Here is a 17367-nt window from a genome sequence, read left to right as displayed (position 1 = left end):
TTAGGTCTCGCCTGAGACAGCGCTTTAGCGCTGCTCTGTCGAGACTTATAGTAAGCGAGTTTTGGAAGTGCAAACAGTGGCTTTTCAGGCCTCCAAATACAGTGCATGTGCGTCGGCCGGGCGCACGCACCATTTGGAGGCCTGAAAGCACTCATTTGCTTTCACTTTCGCGGGTCGCACGGCCGCTTTGATGTGACCCCTTCCTCTCAGCTACAAACCACCACCCCTCCACCCCCCCACACACACCCCCGTCAGCAGCCAACAGACGCTCATTGGCCTGTTTATTATGCATGCAGAGAAAACTCACTTTTCTTCCCCCTTAAATCCGCCATTACAATTAACAACACACAGAGCCCTGCTACCACATGTGGCGCCCTCGAACGTCTCATCAGGCCGCCCACACTCAATGCCTCAGAACTTCACGCCAGTTTTGTGTCCAGAACTCTCAAACGGGAACTTTGTCTACACTAAGAATCGAAAGCTCCTTGTTAAATTAAAGTTCTTAAATTGCGCTATCCTCAAAAGCGCTCCGCGCTTAAGGACGAGGAGTTCTCAATGCTCACCTGAGAGACGACCCAGAGAACATTCTGCTGCTGTCTGTACTTCTATCGGCGACGTTAGCATGAGATGGAGGAGGTAAAAAAATGCTGCCTGTAACGCAGCACTCTCAGGCACAGGGCATGCCTAATGAAGCATGAACAATGTGTGCCCGCTTTCAGCTACTTTTTGTGTCACGCGTCAGATTATCCCATTGTTAATGTGACGCTCAGGGCGCACTGTTGTATCACATTAGTGAACATGCCACAGGACACAGCGGCACAACGTTTTTATTAACAACACACGTTAAATTGGAGGCTGAGTTATGCATCTGCATGAACACGTTGTGCGTATGGACCCAGCATGTTTGAAACATCCCAAACTAGAAAGCTTTATTACCCAGATCGGCAACGGAGAATTGAAACCGAAACTTAAAGTAAAATTATTGCGCAAGGTATAAAAACAAGCATTTGCAATGCAATAGGTCTCGCATTTATACGAGTTTGAGCTATTGGCATTGTAAATGACAATGCTTTTTATTTAAGTTTGGTTTTTTAAAAACATAAATAAAAGGCACTGTCATTTACAATGCCAATAGCTCAAACTCGTATAAATGCGAGACCTATTGCATTTCAAATGCTTGTTGTGATTTGGTGTAAATCTGTTCAATCGTTTTAGAGATATTTAAGTTTAAATAATATAGATATATGGGCACTGCGGAGCCTTCCAGTGGACTTGTAGATCCACACTCCTGTGTTGAAATTTGATTGGCTGCCAACACTTCAACAAGGAAAGCTTGGCAGCCATCTTGGGCCTCGGCTTGAGGCTGAGTCCCACAATGTAAAAAAGAAAAGGAGACAGAGAAGGAACACTTTGACCCCCAGATATGGTAGGGTGGTTCCACAGGGACGCCGCTGGGGGTGAAAAGCATTTTTAAAAATTCAATTTTGCTACAAAGTTACAGGTGGATCCAGGGATTCATGGCAAAATTGGAAAAAACGAAGCACGGGCTCCAGTGCTTCATTACTAATTGGCCAATAAAGGAGGGGGAGCGCATGCAAATGGGGCTTATTGATGCCCTGGGGGCAACCAACCCCATGTGGCCTCCCCTGCTGCCCCGGGCACCACCACCTCCCAGGGACATATTTATTTAACAATGGGGGGCCTCTTGGATGCCCCAGCCCTAGGAACAGTCACCTCCCCGGGGCTTTATGTTTAAAGAATGTAGGGGGTGCGCAGACCCCACACGGTCCTGGGGAGCACAACCTTCCCAGGGCTTTTGTCAAATTCAATGAGGGGAGACCACGAAGTCCCCGCAGCCCCTGGGACCACCCCACCTCCCTGGGGCAAATTCTAAGAAAGGAGGGGGCCATCAGGTCTCCCTCCTGAAGCCATACTTGGCCATTGGGACCATCTCCCCCAGGTCTGGCTCCTGCTATGTCCCGGGGTGCCCACCCCTGGGGCATAGCTGTTTTCTATGGCTCGACGGGAACTTTACCACTCCTGCCAAGCTATAGCAAACTGTGCTCCGCATCTAGAAAGTGAGAGCATAAAAAATGCTCTCGCTTGCTAGAAGTGGAGCACACTTGATTTGACATAGAGGGAGCTGCATGTTCAGAAGCTCCCTCTCTGTCAAAGCAATGCCAGCTACCGTAGGAGGCAGGGAGCCAGCAGGGACTGCGGGGGCCTTGCAACTCCACCGTGGTTCCCACCACTTTAAGGACGCGGCCTCCCTCCCATTATTAATGTGAAATAAAAAATAAATAAAGAAGCCGTCCTCCAGGGATGGGGTTCCCGGGGCCAAAGTCGGCCCAGGATTGGGACTAGTCGATCCCCTCCCCGTAACTTCAAAAAATAATTTAAAAAAAGGCCTGGCCCCGGGTGATGGGGCGGGACCTGCAAGTTGCTGGAGGTCCCGGCCACTTTCTCCACCACTCTGCAAACACACCTCCTGGTGCACTGCTGGTTGGGGGTGAAGACCCCTTGGCTCCAGAGGGTCCTTGGTGTCCAACAAGCCCTCCTGTTACCTCCAGTAAGTCCCACACAGTGTGATTGCTGAGAGGTCTTCAGAGGCCATTCAACTTTCTCCACCACTCTGGAAACGCACCTCCTGGCACACTGCTGGTAGGGGGATGAAGCCCTCTTGGAGCCTGAGGGTTCTTGGTGGCCCAAAGCCCTTCTGTTATCTCCAGTAAGTCTAACACAACAGGATTCTTGAGAGCTGGTCAGATGCTCTGCCCCTTTTCTCCAAGACTCTGCAAATGTGGCTACTAGTTAAACAATCATAGAAATTCACCTAAAAAGCCAAAGCTTACAGGGACATTATAGTTAGTAAATAGAATTTGAAAAACCTTAGAAATGAAAAAACCAAAGGTTACAAGAACGTTAAAGTTAAGCTTAGATTTTTCTTCTACAAAACTATTGAATTTTCATTAGTTATAGTTACCTGAGCTAACTATAAATGACGCTCCTGCAATGCACTACTTATGTCTTCACATATTGCATCACTCATGACATGGTCAGTGAAATCACTGATGACATCATCCACAGAACCACTCACATATCCACTTATATCCCCATATAACCTCTCGTATGCCCACTCACACAACCACTCACATACCCATGCACAGACCCATACAATACTCACACACCCTCTTACTCTTCCATAGAGCCACTCACACACCCACTCACTCACTTGTACAGCCACTCATACAACCATTCACTCACCCATACAGCTACTCATAGAACAAGTCAATCACCTGTACAGTCACACACTCAGCCTTAGAACTACTCACACATCCACTTATTCACCTACACAGCCACTCACACAGCCACTCACTCATCCATACAGCCTCTCAACACTGCCACTCACTCACCCATACAAGCATGTACACACTGACTCACACATAAATACAATCACCAACATACCCGTTCATACACCCATACAGCACCCATACATCCTCTCACTCACCAATACAGCCACTCATACACCAACTCACTTAATCAAAAACACACTCCCTCACTCACCCATGCAGCCATTCAGACACCCACTCAGCCAGCCATACATCCACTACACACCCAGATACCCACCCATAGAGTCACTTACACCACACTCACTCTTCCATTGTCAGAGTGGCTGTTCTTCCTCAGGATCTGCATGGGATGATACAAAGGCCCATCTCCAGGTCACCCATACAGCCGCTGACACACCCACTCACTCACCAATACAGCCATTGACACACCCATCCACACAAGGATACATACAGACACAGAGCCACTCACTTGATGTGTGTTAGAAGTAAGTAGTATCACTCAGTAGTAGTGCACCTAGTAAACTAATGTGACTTCCAGTAGGTTTGGATATATGTTTAACACACATAAACTCTTACACTCATTGGATGATGTCATCAGTGATTTCATTTGAGATGTCATCAGTGATGTTACTGACCATGTAATGAGTGATGTAAAATGTTAGGTCATAAGCACTGCATTGTGGGGGTGTAAGTTACAGTTAGCTCAGGTAACTATAACTGCTGCTGAATTGAAATGGTTTTGTACGAGAGAAATCTGAGCCTAACTATAATGTCCGTGTAACCTTTGTTTTTTTCAGTGAATTTCTAAGTTTTTTTCAAATCTGTTTCCTAACCATATCGTCCCTGTATCCTTTGGTTTTAACATATATATATTTTATATATATATATATATATATATATATATATATATATATATATATATATATATATATATAATCTACTGGCGGTAGTTATAGTTAGGACCGTGTTTCCATAGGAAATCTGAAAATTCTAGTTTGAATAACTTTGGCGCCGGTTGACGAATCCTCGCGAAATTTTCAAAACTAATGGGGCGCTCCGCTCAGCCCCTACCCTGAAAATCTCGGGGTGATTTGTCAAGCAGGGGCCGAGAAAAAAGGGGGGTCCCAAAACGCGTTTTCCCCATGCATTTTTCCATAGGACCTTTAGTCGAAGGTACAGCCCGAACGGCTGAACAGAATTACTTGAAATTTGGCAGAGAGGTAGTCCTCAGGTCAGGGAAGTTCCTTTTGCAGGTCTGGTGTCAATCTGTTCAGTAGTTCCTGAGAAAATAGCATTTAAAAGCATATAAATATCTATATGCGCGCACCGTGCGAGCACCCTAACGTGCATGTCATGTCAACGTTCAGTCAACGTTCGAATCGGTCGAAATCAGGAAGTGTCAGCCGCCATTTTGTTTGTTTTCAGTGCGAGAGTGGAAAAGGAAGGTGGCGAACGTGAAAAGGGGGCAGGGTAGAGAGTTCCTGACCCTCTAGCCTTTGTCAGGGGCTCCTTGAAGGACCCCGAAGGCAGAAAAAAACATTTTAATTTTTTTAAAAAAAAATCGCGGGGGTGCGCGCACGGTGAAAAACCAAAAATAAATAAATAATGATTTTAATACGTAATTTATTGTAAAATAAATATATTAAAAAAATAATAATACATACATAACTTAGCATTTAAAAAACCGAACAAATTCACTGAAAAAACCATAGGTTTCACACACGTTATAGTTAGGAATTAGCATTTAAAAAACCTTGCAAATGCACTTAAAAAACCATAGGTTTCACACATGTTATAGTTAGGTGGATATTTCACTCGTAAAAAACCAATGAAATTCCCCCGTTATAGTTAGTTCAGATAACTATAACTCGTGCGACCGCCACTCTATCACAAGGATGATGTCATCAGTGATGTCATGAGTGATGCCACTGACCATGTCATGAGTGATGTAATATGTGACGGCATGAGCAGGATTGCGGGCGCGCGAGTTATAGTTATCTGAGCTAACTATAACGGGGGAATTTCATTGGTTTTTTACGAGTGAAATATCCACCTAACTATAACATGTGTGAAACCTATGGTTTTTAAAGTGAATTTGTATATATATGTATATATATATATATTCACTCCGTTCTGCTCCTCCAACAGACGTACTCGGACACTCCACGTGTGTAATAAACCATTTAATAGCAGGAAACAACGCGTTTCAGCTTGCGCCTTGATCACGTTATATGGGGTCAAATCCCGGGGGCAATAGTTATGTAAAGAGGGCCCAGAGGGGCCCCCAGCCCTGGGGACCGCCACCCCCAGGGCTTTATTTAATTATTTGCGAGGGAGCTCTCAGGCCCCCCAGCCCCGGGGACCGCCACCCCCGGGGCTTATTTCAATTGTGTGGGGGAGCTCCCAGGCCCCCCAGCCCTGGGGACCGCCACCCCCGGGGCTTCTTAATATTCATTGGGGGGCCTCTCAGGCCCCCCCAGCCCCGGGGACCACCACACCCAGGTCCTATTAATATTTGTTGGGGGGCTCTCAGGCCCCCCAAGCCCCGGGGACTGCCACCCCCCGGGGCAACTTCAAAATCTGGGAGGGAGGCCGTGCAGCCCCCTCCTGGAAACTTGTATAGGCCCTGGGGACCGCCATCCCCCAGGGCCGGCTCCTGCAGTGTCCCTGGGTGCCCACCCCCGGGACGCTGTAGTTTGCAATGACAGGGCGGGAGCCTCGGGGCTCCTGCCCTGTCATTGCAAACTGCTTTGCTTCATTAAAGTGAATGCAGGGAAACCTGCTCTCGCTTCAATGAAGCAAAGGAGATTTCTTTTCCACATGGGGAGCAGCATGTTAGCTGCTCCCCATGTGGAAAAGCAATGCCAGCTCCCGCAGGATGCGGGGAGCCGGCTGGGACCGTGGGGGGATTGGGGACCCCCCCACGGCCTCCAACGAAGAGGGCCAGCCCCGGGGAATGGGATCCCCGGGGCTAGTAGTAGCCAGGGAGGGGGGCCACGCAGCCCCCCTCCCAAATTTTTTTTAAGAAACAAAAAAAAAACATCCCCGGGGGATGGGGTCCCCGGAGCCATAAGTGGCCACAGGAGGGGGGCAAGGCAGCCCCCCTCCAAAATATATATATTTTTTAAAAGGGCCATGCCCTGGGGGATGGGGTTCCCCGGGGCAAATTATGGCCTCGGGAGGGGGGCCACCTTCCCAATTTTTTTTTTTTAAAACAAAACAAATTGGGGGAAGGCCCTGGGGGATGGGGTCCCCAGGGCATATAATTTAGAAAAAGAAGGGGGCTTCTAAAACAATAATTTAAAAAAAGACACGATCGGGCCGGAGGCCACGTGCCTCCTTGCACCACTCTGCAAACGCGCTCCCTGGCGCGTTTGCAGAGGGGGAACTAATTCCCCTTGAATTCTGGGGGTCCCTGGGGGCCAACTAGCCCACCAGGAACCTCCAGTATGCGCCAGGGGCTGCGTTGTAGAGAGGTGTAATGAGGCCACGCCCCTTTTTACACCTCTCTGCAACGCAGCTCCGTGGCGCTTACTGGAGGTACCTGGTGGGCTAGTCGGCCGCCAGAGGACCTCAGGATTCAATGGAATTTAAGCCCTGTGGCGCGTTTTAAGTTGGGGAATTAATTCCTCTTCAATCCAGAGGTCCCCTAGGGGCCAACTAGCCCACCAGGTACCTCCAGTAAGCGCCACGGAGCTGCGTTGCAGAGTGTTGTTAAAAGGGGCGTTGCCTCTGAACACCTCTCTGCAACTCAGCTCCCTGGCACATACTGGAGGTACCTGGTGGGCTAGTTGGTCCCCAGGGGACCGCAGGATTGAAGAGGAATTAATCTAGGATCCAGTCCGGTGGTAGAAAAGTAATCCATAAAGTAACTAATTGCATTTGACTAGAAATTCACATTGAGCTCAATGTTGCATTGTGTTTGAAATTGTGTTGCCCATTGCAACAACTGTAACTACTGTACTTAAAAGTCTATTGCCTATTTGCAAAGTATTTAAACTAAAGTAATTAATTCTGAGAAAGTATGTAATTTAAAAAAAGAATATCTAAAAATAGATAGTTTTAAACATGTAGTAAATCAGTATAAAAAAATCAGTAGAACAATTAATACATTAAAAATTGTCATTTACAAAATCTTTGAAATTCACTGAAAAAACCAAAGGTTTCAGGCCTGATATAGTTAGGAATTACCATTTAAAAAACCTTTGAAATTCACTGAAAAAACCATAGGTTTCAGGCCTGATATAGTTAGGAATTAGCATTTAAAAAACCTTTGAAATTCACTGAAAAAAACATAGGTTTCAGGCCTGATATAGTTAGGAATTAGCATTTAACAAACCTTAGAAATTCACTGAAAAAACAATAGGTTCTAGGGGTGTTATAGTTAGCTGGACATTTCACTCGAACAAAACCATTAAAATTCCTCCGATATAGTTAGTTGTACTAACTACATCTCGCGCGCTCGCAATCCACTGCTGATGATGTCACATATTTCATCATTCATGACATGGTCAGTGACATCACTGATGACATTTCAAATGACATGGTTTTTTCAGTGAATATATATATATACATATATATTATCTACTGGCGCTCGCCAGTAGATAGTTATAGTTAGGACCTATTTTCCATAGGAAATCCGCAACATTCTATTCCAAATAAGTCTGGCGCCGGTTGATGAATCCTCGCAAAATTTTCCAAACTTTTGGCCAGCTCCGCTCCGCTCCTACCCTGAAAGTTTCGTGGTGATTTGTCAAGCGGAGGGTTGAGAAAAAGGGGGGTCCCAAAACGCGTTTTCCCCATGCAATTTCCCATAGGATCTGTTGTCGCAGCTACAGCCCGAACCGCTCAACGGAATGACACCAAATTTGGCAAAGAGGTAGTTCTCAGTTCAGACTCGTGCCTTTTGCATAAATGGAGTGAATCTGTTCAGTAGTTCCTGAGAAAAGTAGGATAAAAAAGTTTGTGATATCTTTGGCTGGGGAGGACCCGCGCACCCTACCCGCACCGTAAGCGCACCCTCCCCGAACCGAGCGCACAGCCTCCCGATCACGCACTGAATGCTAATTGGCTGTCGAGTGTCTGTCTACATTCGAAACCAGGAACTGTTGGCGGCCTTTTTCTGCCTCGGTAGAAGCGAGGCTGAAGAAGCAAGTGGAATAAGTGTGTAAAACATTAAAGGGGGCAGAGTGGAAATACTCTGACCCTTTAGAGGTGCTTAGGGGGTGCCAGAAGGACCCCCTGGGGCCCCCTTTAAAAAAAAACGGCAAAATGCACGCAGGGTGCGCGCATCCTATAGCGTTGGGTGCACGAATTCTCTCGCGTTGGGTGCGCAGATCCAAGGAAAAAAATTGAAATTTTTGAGAGATAAACATCAAGCTTAAGTGTTTTGTTCTTGAGTGGCTCTAAAAAGAGCCGTTGTGTTCATTGAGAGTTTTTGGTACTTATAAGTAAGTACCTATACAGAGTCTAAAGTTGTTGAGGAAGACTCTGTTTCCTTCATCAGTAAAGTGGACTCCATCTCTCCTATCCATTTCTTACATATGAAAGTGCAGATTGTTATTGTAAATGAACCCCATTCTATAGTCTCAGAGAAAAGCAGAAACAGATTTATTCACATGTTTCCTAGCTTAAAATGATCGGACCAGTTCCATTTCTGCCTTTGGCATATGCTAGAATACACAAAGGCAGTTTTGGGGAAAAGTGAAATCAGTTCTGCAAAGGTGTCCTTCATAAGCATTTCCAGACCTACCCCAGTCAAAGTGCCTAGGTCATTGCCACCACAGTGCACTATTATGAGGTCAGGGTGTTGGATATGCATGAAGGATTTCACCAATGGCATCAATTGGTGCCACTTTAACCCTTTCTGTCCAATCCATTTAATGTCTACATTTGGCAAACCTAGGTCTTTGTGAATGCCTTTGTTTTCTGCACACCTTTGGCTCCAGAAAATATAGCTGTGTCCCACAATCCACACTCTAAGCATCTTGAAAGGAGGTCTGGATGCACTCAGATGGTCTATGTAAATGAAATGGCAGTTTGGAAAGTAAGATGTTTCTAAAATGGTGGCTAAGATGCAGTTTTGAAAAAAGACAAGAAATCATTGGTTGTTTGACAACCTTCTACACTGAAAGGTAGGGTGTATATTTCTGTTTTTTAAAAGCATGATTCTTATTGGTTAACAAAAACTGATTGTAAGGAACATTATATATGATAAGCTGATATGTTGAAAAGTCAAGCACACTTGCTGTCTTGATTAGCAACATTGTGTGCTGAACTTGTGACCTGTGTGCTCAGTACAGTGTTCCATTACCTGTTTCTATGGCAATGGGCAGAAGGCAGATTGGGGGAAGGGTTCACATTTATGTCATTTGGAAAGGGTTGAAATGTTTAACCAGTAGAAATGTGTGTTTGCTTTTGAATTTAAGTGGGAAGGAATGTGATTTGATGTTTACATGTATATGTGTGGAAAATGAGAGGGAAACTTTGCCATTCTTTAGTTTTGCTGAGAGGTGCACAGTGCAGAGATTCTGTATAAGAAAATCTGGTGTGTGACTGATATCTGATGTGTGACTGATATACTTCTTAATCTACAAAACAACTTGAAAGGTGAGTTATTTAATTGTGAGGGGATGTATGTAGACTATTTTGATTTTAATCAGACTAATGTATTGCTCCTGCTAAAGTGTAGGGAGTACGTTTTTTGTCTACAATCTTATTGACAGTGTGTGTGCATGCAGAAACAATTCTGTGATAAGCATTTGTGTTTTTCATGCGTTTGCAGACAGATAACTGTGCTATTTTTATATTTTGGTAGAATTAGAAACCAGTCATTGTTTATGAATTTGTGAAATAAGTTATGTTTCTACACTAAAATGTAGTACTCCTTCTAGATGAAGAAATGTGTTTTGGTATAGTGCAAGGGATAGTGTTGTTTGTCTAGAATCACACAGTGAGTCTGTGTGCATTTGGGAACCACTGTGAGAGAAGCATTTGGTAACATCGTGCATTTGCTGACAGATAACTGTTTTAAAACCTGTCTTGTTGTCAAGTTTTAGTAGCATTAGAAGGCAGTTTTTGCTTATGCTTTGATTAAATGAGTCAGGCTTTGACTCTAAAGTACAGTTCTGAAATATGTAGTTTGTGTGCATTCCCCTTACCTCTTCCACTGTAGTGAATGAGTTTTGGTAAACTCCTAGGGATAGTGGTGCTTGTCTAGAATTACACTGTGAGTGTGTGTGCTTTTGGGAACCACTGTGAGAGAAGCATTTGGTAACATCATGTATATTCTGACAGATAACTCTTTTAAAACCTGTCATGCTGTCAAGTTTTAGTAGCATTAGAAGCCAGTCTTTGCATATGCTTTGATTAAATGAGTTAGGCTTTGACACAAAAGTGCAGTCCTGAAATATGTAGATTGTGTGCAGTTCCCTTACAGCTTCCACAGTAGTGACTGAGTTTTGGTAAACTCCTAGGGATAGTGGTTGTTGTCTAGAATCACACTGTGAGTCTGTGTGCATTTGGGAACCACTGTGAGAGAAGCATTTGGTAACATCGTGTATTTGTTGACAGATAACTGTTTTAAAACCTGTCTTGTTGTCAAGTTTCAGTAGCATTAGAAGGCAGTTTTTGCTTATGCTTTGATTAAATGAGTCAGGTTTGACACTAAAGTGCAGTTCTGAAATATGTAGTTTGTGTGCAGTCCCCTTACCTCTTCCACTGTAGTGAATGAGGTTTGGTAAACTCCTAGGGATAGTGGTGCTTGTCTAGAATCACACTGTGAGTGTGTGTGCTTTTGGGAACCACTGTGAGAGAAGCATTTGGTAACATCATGTATTTTCTGATAGATAACTCTTTTAAAACCTGTCATGTTGTCAAGTTTTAGTAGCATTAGAAGGCAGTTTTTGCTTATGCTTGATTAAATGAGTTAGGTTTGACACTAAAGTGCAGTTCTGAAATATGTAGTTTGTGTGCAGTCCCCTTACCCCTTCCAGACTAGTGAATGAGTTTTGTTAAACTCCTAGGATAGTGTTGCTTGCCTAAAATCACACTGTGAGTCTGTGTGCATTTGGGTAAGGATTGTGAGAGAAGCATTTGGTAACATTGTGTATTTGCTGACAGATACCTGTTTTAAAACCTGTCTTGTTGTCAAGTTTTAGTAGCATTAGAAGCCAGTCTTTGCTTCTGCATTAATAAAATGAGTCAGGCTTTGACACTAAAGTGCAGTACTTAAATATGTAGATTGTGTGCAGTACCCTTACCTCTTCTAGACTAGTGAATGAGTTTTGGTAAACTCCTAGGAAAGTGTTGCTTGTCTAAAATCACACTGTGAGTCTGTGTGCATTTGGGTAAGGATTGTGAGAGAAGCATTTGGTAACATTGTGTATTTGCTGACAGATAACTGTTTTAAAACTGGTCATGTTGTCAAGTTTTAGTAGCATTAGAAGCCAGTCTTTGCTTATGCATTGATAAAATGAGTCAGGGTTTGACACTAAAGTGCAGTTTCATGTACTATTCTCCAGAACTGAAAATTTAAAAGTTTTACCCAGGCACTGTCCTAGCAGTAGTCTGATGATTTAGTCAGTTTCCAAGTACTCATGTTGTGAACCATGCATTACCACATAGACTGCTTCAAATGTCTATGCAGTATGCATGCAGTCTTCTAACATACTATACACTTGTCTTTCACACCTTCAATTCCCTAGTAAGTATCCATACAGTCCAGCAAACATCCTCTCACTCCCTTTGCACTCCTCTAGTGACCCATTCAGTACCAAGTACTAATCCATTCACTGTGCCAAAAGCCAACCACTTAGAAATTCACCCAGGCAATCTCCTTGCTGTACTCTACTCATTCAGTCAGTACCCAAGTACTCATGCAGTGAGCCAGGCCTTAGCACATAGACTGCTTCAAATGCCTATTCACTATGCATGCAGTCCTCTAACCACCCACACAGTTTTTTTTCACACCTTCAATTCCCCAGTCAGTATTCATTCACTTCCAGCAAACACCCTGTCACTCCTTTTGTACTCCTCTAGTGACCCATTCAGCACCATGTACTAATCCATTCACTGTGCCAAAACCCAAACACTTATAAATTCACCAAGGCACTCTCCTTGCAGTACTCTAATCATTCAGTCAGTGCCCAAGTATTCATGCACTGAGCCAGGCCTTAGCACATGGACTGCTTCAAACGCCTATCCACTATGCATGCAGTCCTCTAACCACCTACATACTTGTTTTTCATACCTTCAATTCCCCAGTCAGTATATATACACTCCAGCAAACACACTGTCACTCCCCTTGCACTTCTCTAGTGACCCATTCAGTACAATGTACTAATCCATTCACTGCGCCAAAACCCAAACACTTATAAATTCACCCATGAACTCTCCTTGCAGTACTGTAATCATTCAGTCAGTACCCAAGTACTCATTCAGCGCTCCAGGTCTTAGCAGATGGACTGCTTCAAACCCCTATCCACTATGCATGCAGTCTTCTAACCACCTACACACTTGTCTTTCACACCTTCAATTCCCTAGACAGTATCCATCCAGTCCAGCAAACATCCTGTCACTCCCTTTGCACTCCTCTAGTGACCCATTCAGTACCAAGTACTAATCCATTCACTGCGCCAAAAGCCAACCACTTATAAATTCACCCAGGCACTCTCCTTGCTGTACTCTAATCATTCAGTCAGTACCCAAGTACTCATGCAGTGAGCCAGGCCTTAGCACATGGACTGCTTCAAATGCCTATCCAGTATGCATGCAGTCCTCTAACCACCTACACAGTTGTCTTTCACACCTTCAATTCCCCAGTCAGTATTCACACACTTCTAGCAAACGCCCTGTTACTCACCCAGTGTGTCTCCTTATAGTACTGTAATCATTCAGTCAGTTAGCATGTAGTGTTTTAGTGAGGTAGGCTTTAGGGCATGAACTAATTCAAAGTAGTATGCACTATGCATGTGGTGTTTTAACCATCGTCACACTTGTGGTTCAGGGCTATAGTTTCTTAGTCAGTTTTTATATAAAATGTGTTTGTACAGTAATGGAATAGTATAAATGTGAAAGTTATTAATATACATTTATTTGTGATTCTTTTTTACAGATACTGTTTTTCAACGTTAAAATAGAGAAATCATGCCAGAAAAAAAAGAAAAAGAAAAGAACAGAGACAGGAGGATTATTTGAAGAAACATCAACCACAAGTATTGAATGTACAAGATAATGTGGCTAAAAGGAAAAAATCTTCTGGTAAGATCACAAAGCAATTTATTAAAAATGTTTGTAGGAGCAAACAGAATGTAGATAATGCTGGAACTACTGAGAATTCTTCAAGTAAGAAAAAAATTCAAAATAAGAGGAAAAGTTAAAAAGCAAATGGTCAGTCAAAGGAGATAAAGTATGGTAAAAGAAGGCAAAATCAGTATAAGGAATTACGCAAAAAAATATTTTACAAGAGAGTAGTGCATAATTTGCTGAAAGATGTGAAGAAATATAAAAAGAGAGCTTTATTTTATAAAAAAGAAGAAGCATATTGAAAACATTGTGGAAAAGGCTTTTGAAGTAAAAAGGAAACTGTTTATTTTAGTATTAAACAGAATTCGATCACTAGATAAACCAATCCATGTAATGAAGGCCAAAAGTAGGAGGAAAAGAGTTATTAATAAAAAAAATGTTGTGATGTTTTTTTGGGAGAATGGAAACACAGTTCCAGTTCAGAGCATTTTTTTAACGAAGAGAGTTATTCACTGAGCGAAAAATTATTGTATGCAGTTGACACCAGTGGTAGAGGTTATGAGGTTAGCGACGGTTGTCCAATTGAGAAAGAGAAAATGGTTGAAAGAAATGCAGAAGAAGTGATGGCTGATGAAGTTTTAGGGAGATGTGCTAAAACCCTGTGTACACTTGGGATTGCAGTAGTGTTTGCAGTGTACGACAGGAATCTATTGAAAAATTATGTAGTTTTTTACGAGCCTATACTAAAAGAAAGTGTAAAACAAAAGATTAAGCTGTTGCAAGGACTAGACCCTAGCAGAGTGAGAAAACATACTGGTTTGCAAGGTCATTCTCTGGCTTGTCTTTCTAGGAAAGTTTGTCAAAGTGTTTTTCACCATTTCAGAATGCTGGCAGTACATCATACTCAAATGCGGATGTTAGTGGGAAGGTTGTATTATGCAAAAAGTCCAGCACTAAAGTTAAGTGAGTTGAACAGTGCTCTTTTGCGTGGGTCAGTATCAGATGTGAAGCAGGTCTGTGATGATATTGAGTTTTGTTACTTTGGTCCTCAACAAGAGAGTGAAGAAACTGACACATTAGTAGAACAAAATGTTGAAGACAATGTACAACCCGTAATTACAGAAAAATTTGAGGATGAAATCACAAAGTTTAAGGTAATTTCAGGTACAAGACCAAGTGTTTCTTGTATTTGTTGTCGGCGAAGTCACTATAAAAATCAGACTAGGGGTGTCAATCTGTATTTAAAAAGTGAAATAGAAGATAATGATAAGTGGATGGAATTTGCAACTTATTTGCTGGTAGAGGATTGTTTTGATTTGGGATGTGAGCAGCGTATTTGCAAATATTGTTATAACAAATTAGATGAGAATAAAATGCCTGCTAAAGCTGTTCATAATAATCTAGAGTTGGTTGCTATTCCTCCAGAGCTAATAGATTTAAATACGTATGAGTCTATTCTCATACAATGTGTTCACCCGTTTCAGTCTATTGTTCGTATGGAGCCCAAAACAGGTAAATTACCTCCATCAGAGTTGCAAAGAGGATTGAAAGGAAGAGTTGTGTATTTACCGTTAGATTTAAGGAAAAATATTGAAACTATTGGTGTAGACCATGCAGAAAATGAGCCACTAGTCATTCTAGTTAATGGTGTTCCTACTAAGAATAAGAAAATTTGGCAAGAGTTAGTGGATGTTAGAAAAGTGCAAAAGGCATCATTGTATCCGTTAAAAAATAATGAGTACTATAGAAATGTGTTTGTAGGAGAAGAAGAAATAGATTTAGCAGAAGATACTGAAACATTAAGTGGACAAATAGAAAAAGTGGACATGTCCAGATGTGAAGAAATCTATGAACATTACAGTGTACATCCACTTCATTCCAAAGAGGTGATGGGGAATACAATTGAGTTGTTTCAAATGAAAAAAGCAACAGGAAGTTCCATGAGTGTATGGGAAGAGAGCTTGGAAGCTCGTTGTTTCCCGCAGTTGTTTCCAACAGGAAAAGGTGGACGATATGATGAACGTCCTGTGCAGATTCCTGCATCTGAATATCGGACAACAAGATTATGTGCAGAAGATCCAAGATTTCGACAATGTATCCCTTATATGTTTCATCTTCTGTTTGAAAGTGACTTGTCTGGACTTTCATATGCAGTAAATCACATTTTAAAAACTGGAATGCATCTTCAAAATGTAACTGCAAAGGATTTTATGGATAAAGTGCATCAGAGAGATGATCATTTAGAATCTCAGTTGATTAATCTGATGGCATGTCAGCGTGGGACTAATGAATATTGGTACGTCGACATGGAGAACTGAAATGTATGCTACGGAACTTGGGAACTCCTACATGGTTTGTTCCACTAAGCTGTGCTGAGTATGCTTGGGATGATTTACTTGAATTTCTTCGAGAGGCAAATTCTAATATAAAAATATTGAATACAAGACACCTGGAGAATTGTGCTCTTTGGATCCTGTCAATGCAGATAATGCAGATATTTCAATCATAGATTTGAAGCTATGATGTCTTTCATCTGCAATAAAAAGAATCCTCCTCTTGGAGAAGTTGTGGATTTCTTTTGGAGAAAGGAGTATCAAGCAAGAGGTGCTCCTCACATACATATGTTGTTATGGATCAAGGACGCCCCCAAATTTGGAACAGATTCAGATGAAACTGTTTTGTCTTTCATTGAAGATTATGCTACATGTGCTCTTCCCAATAGCAGAGAAGATAAAAACTTAAAACAACAAGTCTTACGATTTCAAAGCCACAGGTGTGGAAAATATTCTCGACAAAAGTACAAGTCAAAGGATAAGTTCTTTACCAAATGTCGTTTTGGATTTCCACGTCCTGTATTATCCAAAGGAAGAGTGAACAGTTTTATGTCAGCTATGCGACATACCATCAAAAGAAAGTCTCCGAAAAACACCTACAACTTAAGAAGAAGCAAAGAAGCGAAATACATAAATGACTACAATCCAGTTATTTTATCCATGTGGAACGCTAACATGGATATTCAGGTGCCGATTCCGATCATGGAAAAACCGGGTACGAACCGTCGGTCGGAGCGTTTTCTCCGTCCGACTCGTACCCGGGAAAAAAACATTACAAACATGCAAGTACGATTCGCAAGGAAACACCATTTCCGTACGAATCGTAAAAAACACCGACCGATGAAAATATACATACAAATGTGATCCGGGAAAGCGCCGAAGTGACGTCGGGACGCATGCAGGCTGCGTTTCACGAACCAGGAAGTATGATCCGCACCGACGTCACCCCGCACGGATAAAATTCTCCGTCTGCCAAAAACTGCCGGGAAATCAGGACGACGCGCGCAAGGAGCACCTGTACGCGACGGACAGCCATGGACCCGAACCTACGTGTCATCCCAGCCCTCATAGCAGTCCACCTGCTCTACAGGAACCGACGCAGACGCCGCAGAAGGTCAGAACAACACCCAGGGGCAAAGGGGGGGCAAGGGCAGGACACAAAACCCCCACCCAAGTCACAAATCATGCATGCCCTGGACATACCTGACCTTCAGGGCCTGGTCACTTCGAGGGGGTGGGGGCGTGTCCAGCAACGGAAGTGGATGTACACGCGAACCGGCAACACAACAAGTCCGGTACGTACCGTACCCAGGCCTTAAGAGCGTGGGTACGAGTCGTACCACGCCCACCCCTACGTCACCCCAATAATGGCAGTACGGCCCGTACCCACGTTCCAAAGGCCTAGGTACGGGCCGTACCCCCACCCGTGTATGTACAGC

Source organism: Triturus cristatus, chromosome 6, assembly GCF_964204655.1.
Source record: "Triturus cristatus chromosome 6, aTriCri1.1, whole genome shotgun sequence".
Classification (NCBI taxonomy): Eukaryota; Metazoa; Chordata; class Amphibia; order Caudata; family Salamandridae; genus Triturus; species Triturus cristatus.
This window is presented reverse-complemented; position numbering follows the sequence as displayed.